At 36.0% G+C, this 11,576-nt stretch overlaps 1 long non-coding RNA gene across 2 annotated transcripts; it reads left to right on the forward strand.

Annotated features, from left to right (window-relative positions):
- Positions 1–1,464: 1,464 nt before the first annotated feature.
- LOC143893860 (uncharacterized) lies at positions 1,465–11,574 on the forward strand. Of its 2 annotated transcripts, XR_013255939.1 has the most exons (3): positions 1,465–5,146; positions 5,406–5,454; positions 11,475–11,574. It is a non-coding gene; the product is annotated as an uncharacterized LOC143893860 (long non-coding RNA). The 2 variants fall into 2 exon arrangements; XR_013255938.1 differs by lacking the exon at positions 11,475–11,574 and having other exon boundaries at positions 2,887–5,146; positions 5,406–10,557.
- The last annotated feature ends 2 nt before the right edge of the window (positions 11,575–11,576 follow it).

Genomic DNA, 11,576 nt, shown 5'->3' on the forward strand with positions numbered 1-11,576 from the left:
GCTCGGCCGCGCTCGGCTCGCCTCGCGGTCGGTCGGTTGCTCCGGCGCCGGGCGCCGTATACGCCGTGCGCCGTTTCGCCTAAATTTAATGAATTTAATTAGACATTAATCGCCGAATGCGCGGCAGCGTCGTTAGCGAAAAGCGTCCGTCGGGACGCGAATTGGGGGCTGGGGCAGCGTCGCCGCCTACGTCCCGCGCGAAAGAGCACGTTCGTTTTTTTTTGTTTGCCGTTGATACCGAATGCCGTTGATTGACGAAAACGAAAGTTCGGCATAATTTCGTTTCCCAAAATTCCCAAGATGGAGGATTGCCCTGTCTTTTTAATCGTTTAAAAAATAACTTTAAAATATTTAATTGATATATTCAGATTAATGTGTGTATTTTAATAAACTGACATTGCTTCTTTTTGAGAAAAAAAAAAAGAAAAGAAAGATGCAGAAGCGATTAAATTTTGATACATATACTTTGGATAAATTAGACCGGTTGACGAACTCAAGAGAATCGACTCCCCTCCCACCGAGGAAATCCTCCATTGAGGCCAACGTGTTGTAGATCGCGGCCGGACTTATTCTCGTGTTAAAACAAATAATGCGTCACGCGAAAGCGGGGCCGCGCTCTTAGAATTTGTTCGTATAAAGAATCGCGCGTGGGCGAGAGGCGCGCGATGTCGACGCGAACGGCACGAAACGAATCGTCGTTGCCCGCGCAACGGTGCGTGACTGATAAACTCGCGCGATCATTTCCTTATAAACGACCCCCGCGAAAGAACAATCTCGTGAATTCCATGTACGCGTCCGTGATAGAATTATCACGGCCGGTATAAGTATACGGGAAAGATGGGAATAAAGTGAAGAGGTGGCGATGCAAAAATATAATATTTTCATTCTATACACATATAGTGGCTCCCGCAATTCTTCCGAAAAGATTTGCAATATTTAAAACCTTTATAGCGTTTTTTTCACTGGCAGAGCCGGTGCGCACTCAGTGCACATTAAAGCCGTCGTAACACAAACCAACGTAAAGTGTATGTTTAATATAATCGGGTTAAATATCATGAAATCCTCAATATTCTTTATTGCACTATTTGGTAAAATATGTACTGAGTATTTTATCAGTCGAATTATTTGCATTTTACTTTAAATATTAGAGACTAAATCAGTGTACAACGGTTTTAATGTGCACTGAGCGCGCACCAGTTCTGCCAGTGAAAAACGCTATTAAACGTCGTTTTTATACACCGTCGTGGACGAGAACGATTACACTCGGGTCGGAAAACGTAAGCCGAATCGATAAAAGGGCTCGAGATGACGTAAGACGCTTAAGTGCTGGTCTACGACCTTGCTTTAAAGGATATTTAAGCTCTAAGTCTCGTAAGAAATTGACCACGCACAATGGGATGTGAGGAGAGTACTCGCGTGTCAATTTCTTACGGCTTAGAGCTTAAATACCCTTTAAAGCAAGATTGTAGACCACCGCTGACGAGTTGCAACGGCGGATGATATAATTTTTACGGTGCTGATCGTTTAATTAGACGGAATTAAAAGGTCCCGACGTAGTCAATAACTCATCGGAGGATCGACAATACATCGTTTAACGCGGTGGATGCATTCACGGAGGCTGCACGTGTCATCGAGATGAGAATTTTAATTGAAAGAAATTAAAACTTTCTCGCGCGGCGAGTAACGGAGCTAAAATTTTTCGTAGAATCGTCGCCTTGTTTTATAAATTGAAGACATTGCTCACATTGCCGCGGTATAAGTCCGTATCTACAATATAGCTGTATAGTGCTGTATAGTAAGCCGTGGTAAGCCTCAAGATGTAAAGGCGCGGATTCCCAACGTCAACAAAAGTCGATCGGGAGACGCATTCTTCCCGCATTGCGTCCGTCGAAAAAATTGGCACGCGCTCTACTCCGCGACGCGTCATCGAGCCGAGAATGTGGCGGTACTCTGGCGGTAAAGGACTGCTGTCGTCGCGAGAAAATTCTTTTACGGTATTGAAACCGAGTCCCGCGGTGAGAGTGACGCCGACGCTATTTCGGCGCCTCGCGTCGTCACGAGCCGCGTGTCGTTCTCTCGCGTGTCCGAATGGAACGGGGCACGTCACTTCTACGCCCCCGTATATTCCTCGTACGCGACGCCATTCCACGTATACAGCCTTGCTGTTCGCTCTCGTCACGCAAGGACACCGTACGCTCGCCTCCGTGAATTAGAGCACCGCCGAAAAGTCTTCTCGTGTCGAACCAAACGATATCGGTTGCACGGATTTTTGACGAGGCGACGAAAACTGATTGTGAGCTTGGAATTGTACGATGAAAAAATGTTAATGACAGAGACCCGACGGAGAATCAAATCTGGACATGTATTGTGAAGCTGATCGAGATGGATTTCGATCGGAATAATTATTTCGTTTTTTTTTCTAGAAAACATTTAAAAAAACGTTGTTAATATTTAGAACAAAACGTGGAAAAAACCGCGTAAAAAGAGAATTTGATGTATAAACGATTCCGGCCGGAATCCATTGCGAAAAGTTCCGTAAAGCCGCGATCGGACTACAGATTGGAATTGAGATTGGATTGGAATTCGACTAATTAAAGCGCAAAGTTTGTCAAACTTAAAGCTAGTTTTCTTTATTCCGATCGATTAAATTTCAATCCAATCTCAATCCCAATCCGTAGTCCGATCACGGTTTAATACATGCTCGGAATAAAGAAAGAGCAAAGAACCGACCGCGCGAAAGTCGCACGTTTATGCCCGATCTACGATAGCTGTAGTAAGACCCGTGTGAAGTTAGCCCCCCAACTTTAAAAAAAATTAATTTTTTTTAGCTCATTTGATTGCTCATTGTTTGCACATGTATGCACATTTTGAATTTTTGTTTGCACATTTCTAGTAAAAAAGTTATTAACAAAACAATTTTGGGGGGGCCAACTTCACATTAGCCCCCCAACTACGAGCAACGTAGATCCAAATAGTCTTAATCGATAGATTTTCGTTTGCACATTTTGAAACAGGTCGATTTTTTGTTTGCACACCCTTGGTTTAAAAGTTATTAACAATTAAAATTTTGAAAACGGTCAATGTCAGTAGATAAGTTCGATACACGTAAACTGTGTTTAAAATGGCATTAATCGATAGATTTTCGTTTGCACATTTCGAAACAGATCGATTTTTCGTTTGCACACCCTTGGTTTAAAAGTTATTAACAATTAAAATTTCGAAAACGGTCAATGTCAGTAGATATGTTCGATACACGGATACTGGTGTTTAAAATGGTATTAATCGATAGATTTTCGTTTGCACATTTCGAAACAGGTCGATTTTTCGTTTGCACACCCTTGGTTTAAAAGTTATTAACAATTAAAATTTCGAAAACGGTCAATGTCAGTAGATAAGTTCGATACACGTATACTGTGTTTAAAATGGCATTAATCGATAGATTTTCGTTTGCACATTTCGAAACAGATCGATTTTTCGTTTGCACACCCTTGGTTTAAAAGTTATTAACAATTAAAATTTTGAAAACGGTCAATGTCAGTAGATATGTTCGATACACGTATACTGTGTTTAAAATGGCATTAATCGATAGATTTTCGTTTGCACATTTCGAAACAGGTCGATTTTTCGTTTGCACACCCTTGGTTTAAAAGTTATTAACAATTAAAGTTTCGAAAACGATCAAAAATCAACCTGTTTCGTTCAATCAACCTGAATAGCTTACTACAGCTATTGTGGATCGGGGGCATTACTCTTCTTCATTTTAAATTACTTTATTGCTAATTTAAAAGCTCGTTTCTCTCGCTCGAATCGAAATTTTATTGAGAGAAGAATTATCGCCTCGGGCAATGCGCTGATATGGGTCCGCGCGTAACATTTCGGGAGATATACGCGATAACGGCCCATTCATCGAAACACGAGAAACGGAACATTCGGCGCACGTTAATTCTGTCCTGCTAAGTATATTTTAAACGTTATCGTACTTATCGTCAGATAAATATTGCCGGCGCGGCGAGATCGTTGGCACGCGGCGCGCAGATGCTCGACTTTGTTTTTTGTTTTCGCGTACGCCGGCACCGGCACTGTACTACGTCGCGCGCGCGCCCCACCCCCCTCGTGGTATTTACAAAAACGGTCGCCGCGCTATCGGCGCTATCACTCGCGTCTCGATGCTCGAGCCGACCAGGTAGCCGAGTGAGCGGCTCCGTGCGTACCGCTATTTACTGTTACGCCTATTACATTGCGGGACGTCCCGCGATAGGCACTGACAAAAATGCTGCGTTCTTTATTAACTGTCGGATTGTCGGATTGTGCCGTTTGTGCGATCGATGCCTCTGATTCTCGCCATTCGCGACACGCACGAAAGCGTCGAAGCGCTGGTTGTTGCGCGGTTTACACAGAAATCGAGTGAGATGAATGTGGAATAAAATTAATATACGCCGAATATATTTCGTTTCTTGTGTATTTCGGCGAGTGAACTATTATCGCGCGTAAAAGTGAGAAGATCGGACTAGACTCAACGTTCGTCGCGATTTATTTAACGGGCCGACGATTGTCTCACGGAGGATACTTGAACGTGGTTCCGTGTCATTCGTTAATTTGGGAATAATCCGGCCGCCGCTTTCGCATTTCTAGAACGCGAATCGTGTGACAATATGCGGCGAATCGTCGGATCATCGTGGGATTATGGTGACCGATTGAGTGCTGCGACGTGACGAATCGCCTGATTTCAAATAATGAAACGAATTTACGCGCTCGAGCTGTATCGCAAGCGTGCATGTGTCTCGAACGTATATCTCCCAACGTTCGCTCGTTTGAATTCCGGCAGTTGACTTGACTCTTGACTCGCGGCGTCGCGCATCGGCACGAAGTTGGCTGCGTTCGGCGGAGAAAGCAGCTCGATATATGAATTGTCGGGTTTAAATAATGGAAGTGCGCGCCGTGATATGCCGCGATCGTTTCATCTCGGGAGTGTCCAATAAAGTATCGCGACTGTCGTATTATGACAGTTACTTCGCTCTCGATCGCAGAATGTTAGACAGTGGTTCTGTGAGCGTTCTCTGTCCTGTGCCACGGAAGGAGGAGGAGGAGAAGGAGGAGGAGGAGGAGGCCTGGCAAAGGCATCCGGCCCCGGCGGAGCAACCCTGGGGTAAGTATTATTATTTCTTATCTTAAAATTTATTGTTCTTTCCTATTTATTCGTGCCGTTTTCTTCGAAAAATTAGAAATAATTTGAACCATTTTATAAAACTTTATTCTCGCAAAGATTTTTCCCGGAAAAAAAAATAGATAATTATATTAATAAATTTAATTGAAAGACAAATTGGACGCGTGTAAAAATTATTTTTTTAAACGTTGATCATTTTGAGCGCCTGCTTTAATTTGAATTTTTTATTTTTGCGTTACAGAATCATCGTAGCTACGTGGCTGACAACTCCGCCCGTTGCGCATCGGTCGGTGAGTGTGACGAATTTTTTTCTCTTTATAATGGGGTAACGAATCTGTGAATATTAGATTGTATATATATGTATTATTTCCATCTAATATAATGCACGGATAAATGCGACTTGTCACAGATCCGTTGCCCTGAAATGGATAGACTATACAAATCAGACTAGGTTAAATAATAATTAATCCTGGAACTTTGTCATTTATTAATTTATTGTGCTTACGCGAGAATGCTCTCGCGTCGAACTCGTAACAGAGCTCATCGTTATGTCGGCGCATCATTTATTTGATGCGTCTAATGTTTATCGCATAGAACACTGATCGCCAAGTACACACCAAGTAGCCTGAAATTTATAGGCGATTTATTAGAGTTTTTTCGAAATATATATTTTATTATCAAGTAGGTCTATATTCGTTGTCAATCGTTATCAATTAAAAATTTATTAAGTTCTAATTACATTTTCAAATTTATTTTTAAAATAATTATCGAGAAATATAGACATAGAAACAGACACAGAATAAAAATAAAATTTTACAAGAAATAGAATGATTTTTTTTTTTTTTATATACTGTCTCGTCACTTGAGTTTTTCCTTAACGTTAATTTTTCGGACAATAAAGTTTTAAAAATATTTTTAGTTATTTTTTTAGATATACATTAATAATAAATAAAAAAAATTTTTATAGATAGGCAATAGATATGGATAGCTTGCGTGTAATTAACGAAACAAAAAATAACAAGAGAAATATCTGTAGATAAGGAATAGATAGGTCCAATAAAATAAAATAAATCAAACCATTACATATAAAAAAAAGTTATTGTTACAATTTGTATTTTTTCACAAATGTATTTTTTTTCTTTTTCTTTTCTCCAGGATTAAATATTACAAAAATTGGTGTAAGAAAGCAAAATGTATAAATAAATGTATAAACAAACATGCATGTGTATCACGGATGAATAAAAAAGATTAAGAAATATTTTAGTTCACATATTTTTCTGAAAAATCTTGTTATATATAAATCACATTAATAATTGTTAATCGGATATTTATTTTTATTATATATACATATATATATAACGCGCCAATTTTATCCTAATCTTTTATAGTCTATCCATCCAGTAGCTTGAGTTATTTGTATCAATAAATGAAATAAAATGACGCGAGATCCAATAAATATTCCGTCGCGAGACAGAATATTTTCTTTACATAGGAATGTCTCAAAACTGATGGTTCTTATATTAATCATATTATAATACAAAATATAATCTGAGATGACACATATTTCATATATCGTATTAAACATAATTTTAATAACATTTTACGATAAAATAACGAGATGTTTATATGAATATACATGTTATATGTGAAAATTTATAAAGACAAATGTCACATGCGCGAGAATACGATAAATTCATTAGGTATATTGATTATTGCTTGATACTTTTTGCGTGAATATATTTGCTTCGGAAATTATATCGTCCATTTTGGATCTCACGTCATTCGTTCTCGTTCGGTTCGCGGTTCGCGATTCGGATTGTATTAACAATTTTTTGTCTATTTATTAATTTATTCATCGATTAATTTTTAAATTTCGATTGTTTCGTGTTTCTACATTATAGTATTCAAATTTAAATATTCGCGTTTGAGATTACACGCGACGATTTTAATTAGAGAGAGAATGCAGTTAATATCAAATTCTTTACAGTCTTAATATATAATTTTTTCTTGCTTTTTATTGCTTCGATATATTTCTTGATCGAAAAAATTAATTACGCGTATCGAGAAAAATTGAGAAATCAAATGCAAAATTAAGTTAAATTTAAATTTAATTAATATTTTATTAACTAACGTGATTATTTATCTTTTTTGATATAATTAACGCGCTTTTGTTAACGATCGTAACGATTCGTAATTGACCGTAACGTTATAATCTGCCGGCTCTGATAATCAGCCGCTGTCGAAGGAGTTCGACTCCACATTCTTTATGGCTGATATACAGCCAGCATGGATTTGGCCAGGAACAACGCAATAGGTAGGTCCAATCTGGCCAGAAGAAACTACAAGAACTACGCATCACGTAAGGTAAGGTCTATATTGACCAAAATAAAAGGTACGTAAGGTAGGTGCATACTTGTGAGAGACAGTATGCAATTATGTGTGAAATATACATATAACATATGATTGAAAGGTTATTAATTTGCTCGCATTGAATTGCGAGCGCCCATATTTCTTAAATTATTATATCAGATATCTACTCTATATCCGCGGTTTTTTACTTAACAATTGTGTAGTAAGAATACGGGTAGGTATACGAATACGTGAATAGGTAGGCACAAATGAATAAAAATACGGTAGGCAGGAAAAAATATATACGGATAGAAATACGCGTAGGTTAGGGATTAAACATAATAACTTGATATTTTGAAAATTAAAATGTTCCAAATTAAATGGCATTTAATAAAACGTAAAATTTCCGCGATCGCGAAGTTAAACTTTATTTTTAAAATTGAATATAATTAAATTACTTAATAAATTACGGATAAGAATATAGGGCTATTACGATTCCATTTGATGACTGAAAAGAGGGGCTAAAAATTGAATGTTTAAAATTAATTTTATAAATAATTTTGCGAAGACTAAACAATTTTTAATTAATTTTAAAATTAATTAATTCTAAATTTTTAGCCTTCGCAGATTTTTGTTGTTGATAAATTGTATACAGTTGTAAACTATGTAATATGTAATGTTAATTATATATGTAATGTAAAATTTATGTAATACTATGTGGAGATAATTGCCACAATATTTATTTTTGTACAATAATTATCAAATTATCTACATTTAAATATATATATTTGTTGAATATCTATTTGATACTAACATTTATCTGGTTTTAGTAAACCAAATTATCACGTTAATGATGTAAATTATATGAAGTTGACGAAACGCGTATGATAACGAGAAGTTCATTAAATTATAACCTTTGATAAATATTTAGTTTTGAAATTCTTAAATATTTCTTAACGAATATTTCTAAATTACATACAGAAATATTCGTTAATGAATATTTAAATATTTATTAATAGCAATTGTGAACGCCGCGTTTTTTTTTCGTTCTTGGGGGCGATCGCTGTCTCAGCGATGGGGCTTCATCGCTATCCCTCGCGTCAGGTGGGCGCCAGCGAATGCGTGGTTCGTACCGGTGGGAAGTTGAAATGATCTTCGTCGTGGAGAGTTCTTCCTCGTCGATTTCTGTGAAATCCATTCGCGAAGTCTAGTTCGGTGCCCTGTTGAAAATTGGGGGTTCTTGTTGCAGGGTCGGAATTAATCCCGGATTTTCTGGGCAGTTCTCGGGAGTAATGATTTTGGCAATGAGTCAACGACGACCACTATATGTTTTAAAATTCGGGTCGTGGAATTAATTCAATAGTATGTTTTGAGAAAAGATTTTGTCCTTTTTTTCTTTTGCTAAATGTTCTTCCATTATATATATACATATAGTAATAATAATAACATTAATATTAATGCTCTGTCTTAATGACAATAAGACTTGATATTAGAACAAACATGCGGATATAATGATTATTTGTATAAATTTTAATTATCAAGTAAATAAATTCAAGTTTTGTGCAAATAATTTGTCTGTTTTTTAGTGATTATACTTTAACAAAAATATGGTTACGAATATATATATTTAATTATCTAACTTTTATAATCTGTTTCAAGAAACTATTTTTATAGGTACTGGACATCCCGCGCTGATTCCGCCAATCTATGATATTAATATTCATTTTATTTTTTTATAGTAAAATACATGCATATATACAACGCGATCATAATTAACAGATATTTATTTTTATCGACTTAAATAATTTTATGAAAAAGATTTGTATTCTTATAGAAATGTGTACGGTTACAAAAAATTCGAGATAAGTCGAATGGGTACCCCCATGTCAGTGGGATATTAACAATTAAAATTTTTGAAACGTTACCGAAAAATAAGAAATTATTAAATTTTATATTGATAGATTTTTCAGTATAGAATTCTTTAAAATCCTGCTGTTATCGGGCTCGACTTATCTCGAACAGTTGGTACCCGAGAAACATTTGTATCCGTGCATAACGTTACAAAACACATGTATTTTATTATTATTAAATATATTTCTTCGTAACACCACAATTTCATAAGATTCATTCTATCTATGCCTTTTTTTTAATAAAAGGAGATGATTTCTAATAATGGAAGAACATATTTTTTTCGCGTGCAAATTTTAATTTTGTTGCTTTAATTTGTGTTAAAAATGGTAATTGTCATTGACGCGCTGTCAAAATCATTACTACCGTGAGCGGTCTGGAAGATTCGGGATTCGTTCCCTCCTGTAGCGGAACCGCTGGCGTTTGATGGATCACTTAACTTTTCTTCGTGTATGGATCTTACGGAACTCGATGGAGAATCAGAGCGCGCTAAGTTCGCTCTTCATCGCGAAGATTGTTCTTCTTTGTGTTGGATACTAACCAGCGTACTACTCGACGGAGGGCTTTCGATGCCTGTCAAATCGTTAGATCATCAGTTATCCATCCCTGAACATGAGAAAAACGCGGTCATTTCTTGCTATTTTTTAAGATTTATTTTTTATCGTTGGCACACCTTAAAACTTTGCTTATTTTTTCGTACATAGAAAATTTTGAACTCCTTTATACGTGAACACGTGAAATATAATAGATAATTAAATTTATTAAACGACTTTTCGTTGGCCGCGATTGCTCGTTGCTTAGATGAAACTTATTAAATTTTGTCGCAAATTGCAACGATTAAAAATAAATACAGCTTAATTATCATCATTTATCAGTATGATACACATCAGTAACAGCTGTATATCTAGTAAAATTCGTGTTATCATACGTATTTTGGTCGTTTTCCGCGTGTAATTCCTCATTTCTACAATTTTTTATTGTCATTAATAACAGTTTTTTACTATGTATTTTGAACAGCATTTTATAATTTTGTATTATATTATTATATTGTGTATTATATTATGTATTATATGTTATATTATATTATGTACTGTATATTATTGTGTATATTGTAAATAACATATATTTAATTTTTATTGTATTTTTTTATTGTATAATAAATTGTACAAAGGATTAAAATTACAAAATTAAGATTAAGGGTTGGTTTATAATAGCCGTAACCGTTGATTTAAGCCGTAATCTTTAAGAAATTGACCAATCACAGTCGATTATTCTTCTCACATTCGACTGTGATTGGTCAATTTCTTAAAAATTACGGCTTAAATCAACGGTTACGGCTATTATAAATCAACCCTAAGAAATTGTATTTTTGTATGCGAATATATGTATGAAGTATCGATAATAATAAAATACAAAAATGTGAAATATAAATAAAAAAGTAACACAAAAACACACGAGTTCAAAAAAGAGGACCGCCGATTGGAATCGGCGGGGGTGGTGGAGGGCCTCTGCAGAACAGCCTATTTTTATAATAGGATATTGAATAATAAGATTTACAACTAGTAAGTTTTTTTAAGATAAGCTGGATGCAATAAGTTCGAAAGTTCACAAATACATTTCTGGACACCCGGCCCTTAATGTCGATTTGCAGCTTTTTTCAAGATTAAATTATAATGTGAGCCAAGAAGATTATCTATATCACGTACAACGAAATGTTACAAAGTGTGGCTCTCTCCGAAAAAAATTCGGTTTACAAACAAAAAATTTTAAATTAAATTTTATCGGTAATTAAGAATTCTAATCGACTAGACTGCAATGGCTATCATCGTCATGACAATACGACCAAAATCTATAGTCTGAAATGTCTCGACGATAATCTGACTAAAATTAAGATGGTCATATTGTCACGACGATGATAGCTAGTCGAGCGGATTGGAATTCTTAATTGTTTATTAATTTCTGGCGAAGTAAATGTCTCTTATTCAAGGTATAAATTTCATCAGCCCTATACCAATTCGGGATAACGTTGCTAAAACTTAAAGTTTCTTTCCAGATGATTTTCGTCACAAGCCCATTATACAAAGGCCTGATGGAGAAGCGTTTCTTTAAAGATCGCGTATGCAGCAGCAAAGGGGGAATAAAGGATGCTGATCAC

This window comes from Temnothorax americanus, unplaced genomic scaffold (genome assembly GCF_048541705.1).
Source record: "Temnothorax americanus isolate GAGA-0224 unplaced genomic scaffold, ASM4854170v1 Scaffold13, whole genome shotgun sequence".
Lineage (NCBI taxonomy): Eukaryota > Metazoa > Arthropoda > Insecta > Hymenoptera > Formicidae > Temnothorax > Temnothorax americanus.